The sequence below is a fragment of the Hylobates moloch genome, unplaced genomic scaffold (genome assembly GCF_009828535.3).
Source record: "Hylobates moloch isolate HMO894 unplaced genomic scaffold, HMol_V3 SCAFFOLD_4, whole genome shotgun sequence".
In the NCBI taxonomy this organism is placed as follows: domain Eukaryota; kingdom Metazoa; phylum Chordata; class Mammalia; order Primates; family Hylobatidae; genus Hylobates; species Hylobates moloch.
This window is the reverse complement of record NW_026652279.1, coordinates 46,578,674-46,596,945: the sequence shown is the minus strand read 5'-3', so window position 1 is coordinate 46,596,945 and position 18,272 is coordinate 46,578,674. Positions and strand designations below refer to the sequence as shown.

Genomic DNA, 18,272 nt, shown 5'->3' with positions numbered 1-18,272 from the left:
GCATCATTTCTGAGGGCTCTGTTCTGTTCCATTGATCTATGTCTCTGTTGTGGTACCAGTACCATGCTGTTTTGGTTACTGTAGCCTTGTAGTATAGTTTGAAGTCAGGTAGCGTGATGCCTCCAGCTTTGTTCTTTTGGCTTAGGATTGACTTGGCGATGCGGGCTCTTTTTTGGTTCCATATGAACTTTAAAGTAGTTTTTTCCAATTCTGTGAAGAAAGTCATTGGTAGCTTGATGGGGATGGCATTGAATCTATAAATTACCTTGGGCAGTATGGCCATTTTCACGATATTGATTCTTCCAACCCATGAGCATGGAATGTTCTTCCATTTGTTTGTATCCTCTTTTATTTCATTGAGCAATGGTTTGTAGTTCTCCTTGAAGAGGTCCTTCACATCCCTTGTAAGTTGGATTCCTAGGTATTTTATTCTCTTTGAAGCAATTGTGAATGGGAGTTCACTCATGATTTGGCTCTCTGTTTGTCTGTGATTGGTGTACAAGAATGCTTGTGATTTTTGTACATTGATTTTGTATCCTGAGACTTTGCTGAAGTTGCTAATCAGCTTAAGGAGATTTTGGGCTGAGACAATGGGGTTTTCTAGATATACAATCATGTCATCTGCAAACAGGGACAATTTACTTCCTCTTTTCCTAATTGAATACCCTTTATTTCCTTCTCCTGCCTGATTGCCCTGGCCAGAACTTCCAGTACTAGGTTGAATAGGAGCGGTGAGAGAGGGCATCCCTGTCTTGTGCCAGTTTTCAGAGGGAATGCTTCCAGTTTTTGCCCATTCAGTATGATATTGGCTGTGGGTTTGTCGTAGATAGCTCTTATTATTTTGAGATACGTCCCATCAATACCTAATTTATTGAGAGTTTTTAGCATGAAGGGTTGTTGAATTTTGTCAAAGGCCTTTTCTGCATCTATTGAGATAATCATGTGGTTTTTGTCTTTGGTTCTGTTTATATGGCTCTGGGACATGTTCAAAGCAGTGTGTAGAGGGAAATTTATAGCACTAAATGCCCACAAGAGAAAGCAGGAAAGATCCAAAATTGACACCGTAACATCACAATTAAAAGAACTAGAAAAGCAAGAGCAAACACATTCAAAAGCTAGCAGAAGGCTAGAAATAACCAAAATCAGAGCAGAACTGAAGGAAATAGAGACACAAAAAACCCTTCAAAAAACTAATGAATCCAGGAGCTGGTTTTTTGAAAAGATCAACAAAATTGATAGACCACTAGCAAGACTAATAAAGAAGAAAAGAGAGAAGAATCAAATAGATGCAATAAAAAATGAAAAAGGGGATATCACCACCGATCCCACAGAAATACAATCTACCATCAGAGAATACTACAAACACCTCTATGCAAATAAACTAGAAAATCTAGAAGAAATGGATAAATTCCTCGACAAATACACCCTCCCAAGACTAAATCAGGAAGAAGTTGAATCTCTGAATAGACCAATAACAGGTTCTGAAATTGTGGCAATAATCAATAGCTCACCAACCAAAAGGAGTCCAGGACCTGATGGATTCACAGCCGAATTCTACCAGAGGTACAAGGAGGAACTGGTACTATTCCTTCTGAAACTATTCCAATCGATATAAAAAGAGGGAATCCTCCCTAACACATTTTATGAAGCCAGCATCATCCTGATACCAAAGCCTGGCAGAGACATAACCAAAAAAGAGAATTTCAGACCAATATCCTTGATGAACATTGATGCAAAAATCCTCAATAAAATACTGGCAAACCAAATCCAGCAGCACATCAAAAAGCTTATCCACCATAATCAAGTGGGCTTCATCTCTGGGATGCAAGGCTGATTATTCCTATTCTAAAGCCATTCAAGTGTCTCCTAGTTCCTTAGCCCTCATTTTCTTATAGATATTTATTACTCAGTTCTTGCTTTTTCCCCGTCTTGTCCAAACACCAGCACCAACAACCTTTCTCCTATAGGTTAAATTCTACAACTCCCTGAACCAGTGGAAATCAAACTTGTCAGTACTTTAATTGTTCAAATTTATAAGTGAATAGAGTCTGGAAATGGTCTGTGGCCTCCAGGCTGAGTTTTAGTGTCCTGAGCAAAGCCCTTTGCTGCATGCTTCTGCAGTAAGGGGCAATCTACCCAGTAATGTTCAACATATGTAACTAGTCCATGTGCATGGTTTCCGCTTCCTGTCTGGTGTGCAATCTAACTTTCTGCTGGGACAATAGCCTTGGTTTAACCTCCTCATCATTGACCTAATACTCTAATCCTTTTTCTTTTTTTTCCGTAAATCTGCTTTCTCTGGGGACTGAACTTTCTTTCGGGCCACTTTCAAACTGGACTAACTTAATCGCAGACCAAAGTGTGCCCAACAAGGAGTATAGCTACTATCCAGAGACTCTTCCTATAGTGCTTTGTCTTCTTAGGTAGAATCCCCTGAATATCAGCATAAGTCTGGACTAGGTTCAAATTTATACTCCTCTTTGAAGACCAGCCTTACTGCCAAGTTATCTCCCATAACCCCAATTTTGCTGGTTCTGGCTAACTCTTCCATTCCTTTTTTCTACTATTGACAGCATAACATGTCTGAGTACAGAGTCCACATGTGTTGGGACACATTCCTGGAGGTCTGAGAGCAGGAAATAATGAGGATAGTTGTGAATGCCACTGTGTCATGGGGTTTAACTTGTTACAAAATTCTGTGTACTGGGAAGAAGGCAGAACATTGATGTAAGTAAAAGTTACATATGGCTCTGCTGAGGACTCATAAGTCCAAGATATTTGCTGTTAGTTTCCTACAACTAGGACAGTCACAATAGAGTTGGATCTCCATTCTTAAATGTGTAGAATAGTAATGCTGATTTATGGAAAGGCTATAAATTCCATAGTTGAAATGAAACCATTTTTTTTCTCTTGGAGTTAAAAACTCTGGTATTCATAGATGGATGATTACTATTAATATCCAGTTTAGGATCAATAAAAAACTTTGAATCTAGTAAATTCTTTGTGTCCTCTACTTAAGACTTTTCTCTCTTGGAGATGATAGGAATGGAATCCTCTTCTAATGAACCCAGCCTGACTAATTTACTGCCAACATTAGCAAACATGAAATGATAAAGAGAGAGGGCAAGGATAAGGATAAGGCTAGGCCTTTTAAAAAATTTTTTATTTTTTACTTTTTTTAGAAACCGACTACAGATTAATTCCTACATACGCAATTCCAGAATTCTTATGAGACATGCATTAGGACATCAGCAACAGGTAAGTTTAATAACACAAATGAAAATAATCGGTTGATAAGACATTACAGTATTCCTCAGGGGAGTTGCTTGGTTCAAGGGAAGGAGCTTTTCCAATTTTGATAGAACAATTACAATGTTCTCCGTAGAGGAAATGATATTTTAATACTGGATTTCAAGAAATCACTGTCATCAGGAAGTATCTGTCACTGCTCTTGAAAGAAGAGCAGTTTTGAAGGTTATGTGTGCTCTTTGTAATAAGAACAAGTGGCAGATGAGGAAAAGGAATCATATATTAGTGTATAATAGATGTTTTTCCACAATAGTTCCCACAGTTCTGATCAGGTGACTATGACCAACACTTTGTTACAAGACAGAAAAGATGGAAATATGTAACCTGGTTACTGACCAGAAGAGTACCTATCCCTAGAATATTGTATTTATATAGATTGAATAATAAAATTTTATGGTATTTAGGTCAAAAGGTACGCTATACTATGACTAAGATTTTCTCCCTCCATTACCAGAAAGTAGACATGAGCACAAAAAGAATGATGCTGTATCAAGCTACATGACCTTCGATGGTCAAATAAGGTTTTTAAGAAATGTGTTCTTCCATTCATGTATTTATTCATTCAACAAGTAGAGTACCTAATACTAGAAACTGTGTAAGGCACTATACACAGAGGAAAACAAAATGGTTCCTGACAGTTTACTGATTGTAATCTAGTGGTGCATTGAACACACAATAAAAGATTAATAATTATAATAATTAAAACTGTGACTAGTGCTACGAGGGTCAAAACAATAGAGGCTGTTTGAAAGGCAATGTGATGATCTTAACTTGATTTTTTGAGGTAGAGGGAGCCAATGAAAACCTCTTTGAAGAAAAAATAATTATTTAAGTGAAGACCTGAAGGATACAGATGTTAACAGGACAAAGAGAAGGCAGCATAAGGAATTCAGGCAGAAAGATCAGCCTAGATGAAAGCTCTGAGGTGGGGAGAGAAGTTAGCATTTTGGGGGAACTGAAGGTTCATATAGTTAGGACAGAGTTAGGGTGATAATGGCTCTAAATACCGTTGCAGAGGTAGGCAGGGACCCTATCTTTGCAGAGCCTTGTGGTTGTGGTAAGAAGTTTATGTTTTAAGCATAATTGAAAGCTAAAAGAGAAAGTCTGATATGTGCATGCGGAATCATGTAGACATTATCTTTCTACCACAGGTGGTACCAAAAATAAAAAGCAGATTAATTTTAAATGGGATGATTTTATTGAATTGTAAACTAAAGAACTACATAGACCAATGCTCTATATTGTATCCTGCCTTTTCTTGGCTTCCTTCTAGGAGACTCATTATTTTTTGGCTACCTAGTAAGTATTTTCCAAATATATATATTTGTTATATATATATATATACACACACACACACACACACACACACAAACACACACACACACACGTATTTTTATATATATATATGTTTTTCCAAATATCATTTGGCTCAGCTGAGAGCTCTGTGCAAGGTTACATTCTGGCGAAAACTTTTAGTCATTAAGGCTGGATTGGCAATTGAGCAATCCATCATTAGTTGGTGAATTTGTTTCGGATATGTTGAATTTGAAGCCATTACAGGACATCTATATTGAATTGTTCTAGGTTGTTATGGAGGAAAACACATATTCAGGATAAAAATGAAACTATTATTTTTCATAAGGCTGGCATTGTAGCAAGGAAGGAATGGGGTATTCATAGCCAAACCTGGGTACTATCATTTCCTGGTCCCTTAGAACATCACACTTACATTTTTTTTAATATACAAAAGTATATCCTAAAACTTCTCTGAGAATTGCTTTGTGACCAGAGGCAGGAAAGGCCTAGTGACCCATATTTAGGTGGGAAATAGGAAAACAAGTGACAACATGGAAGGGGAAAAGGAGTTTGTTATGGGTGAACAAAGTTCAAAAGTCTTTTTGAAAAGACTTTTAGCAAACATTCAAAAGTGGTCACATATAAATAATAAATATCTGGTTTATATAAAGGGTTACAGTAGTTTCCTAGGAGAGTAAAATATTAAAGATATTTTTTAGCTGTGATTTAAATTTTTAGAACATGTGACACAAAGATCTAATGACCATGGAAGGACTGATTTCCTCATTAGTAGGCATTTTTGAAATTTGAGTCTGGAATACAGCAAGAGAGGTCAGAGATAGAGATGCAAACTGGAGAATTATTATTATTATTATTATTAGTATTATTATTATTATTATTATTATTTATTATTATTATTATTATTATTATTATTATTATTATTATTATTATTTTGAGACAGAGTATCGCTCTGTCACCCAGGCTGGAGTGCAGTGGCGCCATCTCGGCTCACTGCAAGCTCCGCCTCCTGGGTTCACGCCATTCTCCTGCCTCAGCCTCTCCGAGTAGCTGGGACTACAGGCGCCCGCCACCATGCCCGGCTAATTTTTTGCATTTTTAGTAGAGACGGGGTTTCACCGTGGTCTCGATCTCCTGACCTCGTGATCCGCCCGCGTCGGCCTCCCAAAGTGCTGGGATTACAAGCGTGAGCCACCGTGCCCAGCCCACAAACTGGAGAATTATTATTACAGAGATGATGACTAAAATCATGTCCATCAATTGATAAGCTGATTCAGGAAAAGAGTGATGATCAATGGTTCTCAGTTTAGGCTACCATAGGATCACCTGGAGAGTTTTTGAAAACCACTGAGGCAGCCCCACCCAAAAGATTGTGCTTTAGTTGATCTCGAGGACTGGGCATCCATTTTTTAAATTATTCTCCAGGTAATCAGGTAATCATAATAAGCAGTCAGGGTTGAAAACCTTGGTACAGATAGAGATGGGCTAACAATGGAGTCCAAGGAAGAGTTGCAGTGATGTAGAATCTGTTAGGCAAAATGTTGGCCTTCATGGTCTTCACCTCCTCAGGTTACTCCTATGAATATGTCCAAAGGTCTTTAAAGATGTAATTTAGGTTGCTAATCAGCTGATGTTAAAATAGGGAGCTTCTCTGGATTGTCTAGGTGAACCTAATCTACTCATGTAAGCCCTGGGAAGCAGAGCTCATTTTCTGCCTGATGGTTAAAGAGGAGTCAGATATTTGAAGCCTAAGAAGGATTAGAACTGTCCTCCTTGACTTAGAGATTAAGTGGATCATATGTCAAAGAAACAGGAAAATGAGTTCCTACAATCACAAGGAACTGAATTCTATCAATACTGTAATGGGTTTGGAAGCAGAATCTTCCCCAGAGCCCCAGATAAGAGCCCAGCTGACACCCTGATTCCTGCCTTGTGAGGCCCTTAGCAGAGGATCCAGCTGAGCCATTCTATTCCCAGACTTCTGACCCACTCACTGTGAGATACTAACTGGGTGTTTAACCTCTAAGTTTGTGATAATTTGTTATGGCAGCAATAGAAAACTAACACACAGAAATAAAACTATAAGAGCCTAGTATCACAAAAGCCAAGGCAGAAAGAAAAGATGTACTTTGTACTTTTCAGTTAAAAAGTCATTTACTTTTTTTTTTTTTTAACGAGACAAGGTCTCATTCTGTCACCCAGACCATAGAGCAGTGGTGCGATCACGCCTCACTGCTGCCTCCACCTCCTGGTTTCAAGCAATCTTCCCATTCTCAGCATCCCAAGTAGCTGGGACTACAGGCATGCATGCACCATCATGCCCTGCTAATTTTTTATTTTTTGTACAGACAAGGTCTCACTATGTTGTCCAGGTTGGTCTCAAACTCCTGGGACCAAGCAATCCTTTTGCCTTGGCCTCCGAATGTGCTGGGATTACAGGAGTGAGCCACCACGTCCCACCATCATTGCCTTTTGATAAAGTAGTTCCTCCTTCTTAATGAGTGAGGTACTTAGGACTAGGGCTTCTTCTAGTAGCCATATGGCTTATACAGCTTGCATTTAAAGTACAATACCCAGCAAACTTAGCCTGACATTACTCATTTCTTATGTATAGCATTTATCTTTTCCAATACATTTAAATAATTTCAGTTGAGTACTGAGTCTTTTCTCAATTAAAAGTAGCACTATCAGTTCTAATAAGAGGAGTTTTGAATGGGATTTTGCTGTGCAGGTAAGGTCCAAAGGTAGGAGTTGGAACTGAATCTGGCAATAGAGGGCAGGAAAACATAGATAAGAGTAGAGGCAAATCTTCTGTGGGAGTCGGGATGGGAAGCAAATGAAGACTACGCAAGTGGGAGCAAAGCCCTGTAGCAGAAAAGAGTATGCAAAGGCCCGCATGTGCTAGAAGGCAGGGAATCCACCCACCTTTTAGCCAGTTGAGGCTAGTAGGTGTGTTCTGGGGTATCAAAGGAATGGCAGGGAGAACAGCAATGTCTAAAAGCAATTGGAAGAAGGGTTGACTTCTGGGAGTGTAGCTGGGATGCCAGTGGAGGGATGGATGTAACTGCAAGTTCATACCGAGGGAGACAGTATTAACAGAGAGGTAAGCAGCCAGTAACAGGAGAGGCCAGGACATGAAGCTGTGTGGCCCATGTCCACAAATGGTAAATTTAATGGTGTTAGTTGTCCAGAAGCTACTTTTGAGCCTCTCTCGGGGAGAATTGAAAAGAGCCTCTTCCATGGGACGATGTTAATAAGGGCCTGATACAGAAAACAGTTTTTGGTTGCTGCCATGACCTTCAGTTTTTTTTTTAAATATCTTTTCAGATCAATGGAGCCTGGGGCAGCATCTGTTATGTAGTAATACTTTTTTCTAAATCCATCTCCAAATTGTTCATTGTTTGGTGGTTAATTCAGGCTTTCACTATTTCTCCAAGTGCCATAGTTAGCGCTTAAGTAGGCTTTCACCTTCTTTGCATATTTAGGACAAAGCTTTTTTTGGTTTAGACTGCAGAAAAAATGGAGGCTTCTTTCCATCCCTTCATTTCAGATGCCAAGACAGCATGTGATATTTCTAGCTCTTTTATGTTAAAATTCTAGTTCATTTTATGTACTTTTCTGTTGTTATCACCCTCTTGCTCAAAACAGATCATTATATTATAGACATAAGTTAAAATATATGAACTTCTGTTAACTTGGTTTCTGGAGAATAAGCATGGAAACAATCGCCTTTCTTTATTTGAAGGTTTCTTTGTGGAGTACTTCATTTGGAACCTTGGTTTGTACTGCAGCAGCTGGCTTAAACACATATTCCTTAGTCTTACCTCCCTCTTTATTTTGATGGCCACTGATTTACTTCAAGCCTTCTTATTTTTTTGATGGGGCTAGTAAAATACTTTACCCATCTCTGGGCCCAATCACACTCATAACTCATATCCTACACCATAGGTAAGAATGGCTGTTTATACACACAAATCCAATTATGTCATGTTTGTTCACTTCAATGGCTTAACATTGCTGATAAGATAATGTTCAAATGCCTCTAGGATAGAGAACCAGAACGTTAGTGACCTCTATCTACCTATCCATCCTCATCTTCTTGCCTCTTCTAAATGAATTCTGCACTTAAGCAATACTAAACTACTTGCCTGGCCTCTGTGCTATTTCTTTTTTCTTCCCCTCTATTGCTGGCTCACCCTGTCTCTGTGCTCCAAAGCACCATAATCATACTCCTACTGTAATGCTCAGTCATGTGGACAGCTACAATGTAATGTGCCTTTAAGTAGATAGTGAACTTCTGGAGGTCTGGAATTATATTTAGCTATCTTTTTATTATTAAATGAACAATTCAATCTCTAACTAGAATTAATGATGATTTGGTGTATATCTCATGCTGTTCATGTTTCTTTTCCCTTTTAAAATGTGCGTGTTTACTTTCATACAAAAAGTGTATCATCATCCAGATATAGGCATTACCTGGGTAATGTAAGAGCTTCTTACAAATGCAGAATCTCAGGCTCTTAGACCTAGTAAATCAGAATCTGCATTTAAAAAAACCCCAAGGCGATTCATATTTCCAATACAGTTTGAGAAGCGTGGATCTAGGAACTATTTCATCTAATAGTTCTAATTGCATTCAGGATATTCAGAAACCCCTTACCAGTGTCTCACATGTGTACTTTGGTGGAGTATACAGTTTTAGGAGTTCATAAGCTTTCCTCACCAGCCCCAAGATCCTTGCTTTACATGACAAAGTTAATTTCTCTGAAAACAATCTTTATCATTTGTTAAAGCAACTTCTGCACCTGAATTGGGTAGTATTCACATGGTGGATTATCCAAAGTAAGCTTAAAACGACCACTCTCAGACTGTGAATTAAGCCAGCTCATCCCACCCCTGATTTTTCCTGTGGACAGTTCTAACATTTGCATCGGCCTTTCAGCCTTCCCCAGATGAAGATAACTGCGTTTTTGTTACCTATTCTTCTCTACAAGGACACTTATCTTGGGCTGCTTCTCTTTATTACTTTTATTGTCTTTGAAAGCTAACTCTAATTTCCCATTTTCTTCTCTGTCCCATATTTCTTCTTTGCAATTATGTTCATCCATCACTCTGCCTATAACATAGTCTAATCTTAGTTCTACTCAGCTCTTGTCTCAATAATATTAATGAGATAAGTATGAAAGGCTGCATATCAACAATTTCATAGTCTTTTGTTTCTTTAGTTCTGTTCAATCATCCCAGAGTCTTGAAAAGTGCATAGAATCTTTATATATCTTCCAACACCTTTTATGTATGTCTTTTCATATATGCATTATTACTAAATATTTAGGTATAGGCATCAATATATTTTCTGGAGTTGTGCCCATCTGTCTCTAACAGTGTTCCTCCTTGCTTTGAAGTCTTAATTATTCTCTAAAGGCAGATTTATACTTAAGGTCTAATCTCCTGTTGTTCTGACTAGCTTTTTTCTGCTTAAAATATTCCAGATTTTTCTTAAATAGCATCATCTCCAGTTCATTTTTAATAGCAATTGGTTTGTATTGTTCTACTTTGCTTCTGCAAATGTAATAACTGACGTCCTTCCTTCTAATATATACTCTCCATGCTGCACCTTTCAACACAGGCCGACCCATTTTTGTTTGCTCTTACTGCCATAATTTTCATTCGGTGTGTCAGAGGACTTAGGGTCTCCTTCGAGTCCTTTTTTTTTAAAAAACTTCATGGTCCCACAACACAATGTGGTAAAGCAAGGTAAAAGGAAGGCAAGGAACAAAACAGGAAATTATACTATTACAGGAAATTGTTGTAATAAAGTGAAAAGCCAAGGAAGCAAGTGTCCAGCAAGTCATAAAATTCTAATTATGCAGCTGGGACAAATTGAACCTCTACTCACCAGCTGGCAGAGTTTTGTATTGTTCTTTTTGTCTTTATTTACATCTAAGTGCATACCTTTGTAACTTGAAGGCCACCTGGTCATTTTACAGTTGCAGTAATGAAGATGCAAAAAGATTTAGTGACATTCTTAAGTTTTCACCGCAGTGACTGGCTGAATCAGGTCTGAAATATGGATCTTCTGACTCTGAGAGGAGGACATTTTCTCTAAGAATTGAAACTTCTTAAAGATCAACAGTTGTCAGACCCTGTCTTTATTAAATTTTAATGTGGCAAATCTTCCTCACAAGACTTTACAAGACCATTTTACAGATAAGAAATCTGAGGCTGAGGAGGCAAACATTAAGTTCATCATTGTGAAAGTGCTCTCTTTTATCTCAGAAGTTAGGTTCACATGCATGAAATCACTTTCCAAAGTCAGCATTAATGTGTTAGGGACCTGAGAGGGGCAGAAAGAGGAACATACTTCTTTTCAAGGAGAATAGGAGCCCTGTAGTTGCTATAGCAACTAGGAACTGATGTAAGGCATTCCTGCTAGAACATTGTCACATATTGAAGGTGTCTTCCTGTCTGACCAGAAGATGAGTTTGGTTAGCTTTGTTAATTAAAGCAGAGGTATCTAAAATGGGAAGTATGCACCCCAGGAAATATGCAATTCAGTCTTCTAGGTTGCCTGTTCTCTGTCCCCTACACTGAAAAAAATATTGTGTATTTTTTTTTTTTTTAAACAGAGCCTTGCTCTGTCACCCAGGTTGGAGGGCAGTGGTGCCATCTTGGCTCACTGCAACCTCTGCCTCCTGGGTTCAAGTGATTCTCGTGCCTCAGCCTCTCGAGTAGCTGGGACTACAGATATGTGTCACCATGCCTGGCTAATTTTTCTATTTTTACTAGAGGTGGGGTTTCACCATGTTGGCCAGATTGGTCTCAGATTGGTCTCAGACTCCTCACCTCAGATGATCCACCTGTCTCGGCCTCCCTAAGTGCTAGGATTACAGGTGTGAGCCACTGCGCCTGGCCAACATTTTTAAAGAAGTATAATATATACAGACAAGTGCATATAAGCATATAGCTTAATAAGTTTTCACAAACTGCGCATACATGTGCAGCCAACATCAAGATCAAGAAATAAAACCTTAGTAGCATTATAGAAGTCATGCTTGTTCTCCTTTTTAATCAATATTCTCAAAGTTAATCACTATCCTGACTCCTAACTCCACACAGGCATACCTTGTTTTATCACACTTCACTTTATCACACATCACAGGTAATGTGTTTTTTTACAAATTGAAGGTTTGTGGCAACCCTACATAGAGCAAGTCTATTGGCACCATTTTTCTAACAACATGTGCCGTGCTCACTTTGTGTCTCTATGTCACACTTTGGTAATTCCGGCAATATTTCTAACTTTTCCATTATTATATCTATTATGGTGATCTGTGATCAGTGATCTTTGATGTTATTAGGTTAGAGCAAAAGTAATTGCGGTTTCACCGTTACTTTTAATGGCAAAGAACCCAATTACTTTTGCACCAAGCTAACACTATTGCAATTGTTTTGAGGCACCACAAATCATGTCCATATCAGACAGCAAGCTTAATTAATAAATGTTGTGTGTGTTCTGACTGCTCCACCAACAGGTCATTCCTGTCTCTCTCCCTGTCTTCAAGATTTCCTATTCCCTGATACACAACAATGTTGAAATTAGATCAATAATAACCCTACAATGTCTACAATGGCCTCTAAGTGTCGAACCAAAAAAAAAAAAAGGAAGGAAGAGTTGTACAACTTTGATTTTAAATCAAATCCTAGATATGATTAGACTTAGTGAGGGAGTCATGCTGAAAGCTGAGAGAGGCCCAAAGATAGGCCTCTTGAGCCAAACAGTTAACAAAGATGTGCAAAGAAAATTATTTGAAGGAATTAAAAGTGCTACATCAGTGAACACACAAATGATTAAAAAAAAAAGAAAGGAGTGAAACAGCCTTATTGCTGATATGGAGAAAGTTTGAGTGGTCTGTATCAAAGATCAAACCAGCCATAACATTCCTGTAAGCCAAAGCATAATCTAGAGCAAGGTCCTGGATTCAATTCTGTGAGGGTTGAGAGAGGTGAAGAAGCTGCAGAAAAAAGTTTGAAACTAGCGGGAGTTGGTTCATGAAGTTTAAGGAAAGAAGCTGTCCCCATAACGTAAAAGTACACGGTGAAGCAGAAAGTGCTGATGAAGAAGCTACAGCATGTTACCCAGAATATCTAGCTAAGTTAATTGATGATGGTGGCTACACTAAACAACAGATTTTCAGTGTAAATGAAACAGACTTATAGTGGAAGAGCCATCTAGGATTTCATAACTAGAGAGGAGAAATTAATGCCTGGCTTCAAAGCTTCAAAGAACAGGCTGACTCTCTGGTTAGAGGCTAATGCAACTGATGACTTTAAGTTGAAGTCAATGTTCATTTTTTGTGCTGAAAATCCTAAGACCCTTAATAATTATGCCAGATCTACTAAGTCTGTTGCTCTACAAATGGAACAACAAAGCCTGGATGATGGCACATTTGTTTATAGCATGGTTTACTGAGTATTTTAAGCATACCATTGAAACCTACTGTTCAGGAAAAAAAAAAAAATTCTTTTAAAATATTGCTGCTCATTGACAACGCACCTAACTCAGACCCAACAGCCCTGATGGAGATGTAGAAGGAGATTAATGTTCTTTTAATGCTGGCTAAAACAGCATGCTTTCTGCAGCCCATGGATAAAGTAGTGATTTTGACTTTCAAGTCTTATTATCTGAGAAATACAGTTTTAAGGATATCACTACCACAGATAGTGATTCCACTGATGGATCTGGATGAACTACATCGAAAACCTTCTGGAAAGGATTTACCATTCTAGATGTCATTAAGAACCTTCATGATTCATGGGAAGAGGTCAAAATATCAACGTTAACAGGAGTTTGGAAGAAGTTGATTCCTGTCCTCATGGATGACTTTGAGGAGTTCAAGACTTCAGTGGAGGAAGTAGCTGCAGATGTGGCAGAAACAGCAAGAGAAATAGAGTTAAAAGTATAATCTGAAGATATTTCAGCCAGATTTTCTGCAATCTCATGATCAAACTTGAATGTATGAGCAGTTACTTCTTATGGATGAGCAGAGAAAGTGGTTTCTTCAGATAAAATCTACTCCTGGTGATGATGCTATGAACATTGTTGAAATGACAACAGAAGACTTAGAATATTACATCAACTTAATCAAGAAGTGGGTAGGGTTTTAAAGGATTAACTCCAAGTTTCAAAGAAGTTCTACTGTGGGTAAAATGCTATCAAGCCTTATCTCATGGTTCAGAGAAATCTTTTGTGAAAGGAAGAATTAATCAATGTGGCAAATGTCATTGTTGTCTTTTTTTTATTATTATACTTTAAGTTCTAGGGTACATGTGCACAACGTGCAGGTTTGTCACACATGTATACATGTGCCATGTTGGTTTGCTGCACCCATCAACTTGTCATTTACATTAAGTATTTCTCCTAATGCTATCCTCCCCCAGCTCCCCACCCCTGACAGGCCCTGGTGTGTGATGTTCCCCTCCCTGTGTCCATGTGTTCTCATTGATCAATTCTCACTTATGAGTGAAAACATGGAGTGTTTGGTTTTCTGTCCTTGTGATGGTTTGCTGAGAATCATGGTTTCCAGCTTCATCCATGTCCCTGCAAAGGACATGAATTCATCCTTTTTTATGGCTGCATAGTATTCCATGTTGTGTATGTGCCATATTTTCTTAATCCAGTCCATCATTGATGGACATTTGGGTTGGTTCCAAGTCTTTGCTGTTGTGTGTAGTGCTGCAATAAACATACCTGTACATGTGTCTTTATAGTAGCATGATTTATAATCTTTTGGGTATACTCAGTAATGGGATCACTGGGTCAAATGGTATTTCTAGTTCCAGATCCTTGAGGAATCACCACACTGTCTTCTACAATGTTTGAACTAATTTACACTCCCATCACTGTTGTCTTATTTTAAGAAATTACCACAGCCACCCCAACCCTCAACAACCACCACCCTGATCAGTCAGCAGCCATTAGCATCAGGACAAGATCCCCCACCAGCAAAAGGATTACAACTCAGATGATCACTTGCTTTTTTTTTTTTTTTTTTTTGAGATGGGGTCTCACTCTGCTACTCAGCCTGGAGTGTGGTGGCATGATCTTCACTTACAGCAACTTTTGCCTCTAGGCTCATGCCGAGCTTAGCCTCCAGAGTAGCCAGGACCACGAGTGCACACCACCATGCCCGGCTAATTTTTGTATTTTTTGTAGAGACAGGATTTTGTTATATTGCTCAGTCTGGTCTTGAATTCCTGGGCTCAAGCAATCTGCTCATCTTGGCCTCCCAAAATTCTGGGAATACAGGAGTGAGCCACCATGCCCGGCAGTGTAAACATGACTTTTATATGCACTGGCAAACAAAAAAATTCATGTGATTGCTTTATTGTGATATTCATCTTATTGCAATATTTTATTTATTATGGTGGTCTGGAATTAAACCCACAATATTTCTCAGGTATGCCTATGCATTAGTTTTGCTTGTTTTTGAGTGTTATATCAATGGAATCATACAGTATGTTCTCTTTTGTGCCTAGTTTCTTTCACTCAATGTTATGTCTTTACATAGTGTGACTAAGTTTTTTTCTCTTGTTTAATTTTTATGTTTTAACTTATATAACAGTTCAGTAATAGATGCATATAATTTATAAATAAGCCAGGGATGTGTGCATAAAAGTTTGCCGTTCTTGGGTTAAAGTATGGCACCATTTGTGTGAATGTCAACTTTAAATCCCAGACAGACTCATTAGCTTTTTAAAGAGAGAACTACTCACAACTACAGACTATGATGACCTCATCTACGTATTTGTATTTAATAAACATTTATTTATGAGAACCCACTATGCACAAGTCTTTGTAGGCACTGTGAGAGTCACATAGGCAAAATAAAAAGATGTAGCTCAGTCTTTCAAAGAGTCTGTCACTGGTGGGAGAAACAGTGCGGTAAACTCATATGATCACTCCAGACAGAATTGAGAATCTACAAAAGAGACACAACGAAAATTATACAGAAGCCTGGATGAAGGATGACCAATCTTCCAAGAAGCTAGAAAAGGCCCCTTGAGACTTGTACTAGATCAACTTTGAGCCCCTTTATACTTTCTAGCTTCCAATATTTAATCAGATTTCTCATTACAGAAATAAGATCTTTATTCTCATTGTGCATTGCTTTATGTTTCAGGTTTATGGATACACGGTATATATTGCGCTCAGTCAAAAGGGGGCAGCATTCACCCTTTTTCTGAAAATCAGAGACCACTTTGGCCACATCTCTTTCTTTCTAGGAAAAGAATACTTTTACCAGATAGCATTTCAGAACATAGATATAAATTTTAAGCCTCTTGTTTTAATTGTTTGTTTATAGAGATAGCAACTGATTTGCACCTTCATGTCACTGAGCCCAACATATTGCACAGGTATAAATGAAGTCAAGCTGTTTCCGTGCCCAGAGTTTCCCTTATTTCTGCCTTTGTCCCTTGATTGGGCGTGGCAGTCTTGCTCAGACTCAGATCGCTAAAGGGCGGTGGCTGAAATGAACAAAAGGAATCAGACCTTTACTCTTAGCCTGAGAAAAAGATTGCCAAGGGAAGCTTGGGGAGAAAGTGCAATGCTGGGTGGTTGCATCATTGACTACCTAACGCTTTTTTTCTCTTCTGAATTTTTATCCTTTTTAAGCTTCTATTTATAAGCATAACAATTATATGAAAGGTAAATAAGTTACATGCACTACAGGAATGGATGACTGTGCTCTATCTTGGGGGCATTCATCTCTTTATTAGCAAAGTAACCTTTACAGTTTAAGTACTACACAGTTGCTGCAGTCCTTTTCTTGCTGATGTAGCAGTAGAGGGAGTGGTGGTGAAAACTGAGAGAGGTTTAATGCTGAAGGTCTCAGACCGTGTATCTCTATGTCTATGACCTGTAACCACCAGACCAGCAGATAACTGATTTCATTTTGTTAGTGAAACACTGATTTTAATTGCTGACTTATACAGCTTCCATGTTATACTTGATTGGTTTTGAGAAAATCAATGTTGATGGCCAAAATTCCAAATTAACTATTTCTTTCTAGATTTAATCATACTGTATACAGCCCTAAATAGCCCTCTAAGTGACTTAAAAAAAAATTGAAGAGTAGAGCTTTACCAAATGTCTCTGAATGATAAAGGAAGTTGACCTACCCTATAATTAGCTTTTGTAGATATCAAGTCAAAGGTCAGAGCAAAGGTCATCTGATTTCTTTCTTTTGTGAAGAAAACAAGGGATTGTAGTCACTATGACTGATTTCAGAATAGTAGCTAAAGATGAAGTCAGTGCTTTCTTTCTAAGCAGAAACTGTAAAATGAAATAATTTGGAATAATCACAGAAATAATTACATTAAGATGAATAGCAAATAGCAAGTGATAATTTGTGTAGCATTTACAGATACTGTGACCCTTGGTTTTAGACCTTTTGCAGTGTTTTCCTCTGTCAAGTACATGATGCTGGGAGAGCAGCTCTCTGGTAGATCTCTGATGACATCATGTCACTGTCCTCTGAGGCCACAACACAGATGCCATGCCACACTCTGGCTCAAAACACACAGTGGGGCATAGCCAAAAAGTTCACAAAGTAAAGAAATGTCAACTTTCTACCTTTCAGCATTCATTTGCCTGTATGCTTATACCAGAAAGAAAATGAGAACTACTAATACTGCTTATACCAGAAAGAAAATGAGAACTACTAATAATACTTCATTTTCATTCATCAAAGAGAATAATTACAGAACTAAAGAAGAGAGAGCAAACATGGTAAAAACATAGTACAAACAAAATAAAACATACTCAAAACAGAACAGATGGAGGCAAGGGTAGTCAAAACTACTAAGAACCCAGGTATGTGGTTATTCTTCATTAAAAAATAGACCTATCTCTCTTATTCCTATTTTATCTACTGAATGTATTATCCTACCTCAATCCACTGAACTCATCTCTAATTCTCAGCCTGAATGCTGTTCCCTAAGGAAAGTCCTCTCTAACCTCCTGATTCTATTTTAGGTCCCCCTATTAAATGCCTTTAAAACACTGTATACTTTATCATAATGTGATACAAAAATGAAACTTGGCATGAATTAAACTAAATTACACTTATAATAAATTAATGTCTGTATCCCTGCTAGACTATAAATTTCTTTCTTTTTTTTTTTTTTTTTTTTTTTTGAGACGAAGTCTTGCTCTGTCGCCCAGGCTGGAGTGCAGTGGCATGATCTCGGCTCACTGCAAGCTCCACCTCCCAGGTTCACACCATTCTGCTGCCTCAGCCTCCCGAGTAGCTGGGACTACAGGTGCCCGCCACCACGCCTGGCTAATTTTTTTGTATTTTTTAGTAGAGATGGGGTTTCACTGTGTTAGCCAGAATGGTCTCGATCTCCTGACCTCGTGATCCGCCTGCCTCAGCCTTCCAAAGTGCTGGGATTACAGGCGTGAGCCACCGTGCCTGGCCACTATAAATTTCTTACAGTCAGAGACCATGCCTTTTTTGGTCATTGTTGAAGCTCCTGGTACATAGTAAGCACTTGATAAATGTTGTTGCGGAGCTAATGAACCAATCAATTGAAATGAGGTCAAATTTTCAGATTTTATGCAAGATTCCTGTTGTATAGATCTGTAA

The 18,272-nt window shown here is 38.3% G+C and overlaps 1 long non-coding RNA gene across 2 annotated transcripts in view; it reads left to right on the top strand.

The window, feature by feature from the left end:
* The window catches only part of LOC116466927 (uncharacterized), a 73,494-nt gene extending 55,834 nt beyond the window's left edge, over positions 1-17,660 (top strand). The window contains exons 5-6 of one of the 2 annotated variants that reach the window (XR_009213125.1): positions 3,183-3,258; positions 17,265-17,660. This is a non-coding gene — a long non-coding RNA (uncharacterized LOC116466927). Of the gene's footprint in view, positions 1-3,182; positions 3,259-4,460; positions 4,594-17,264 lie in introns of those variants that run through there. The other variant, XR_009213126.1, reaches the window with a different exon arrangement.
* Positions 17,661-18,272: the final 612 nt, after the last annotated feature.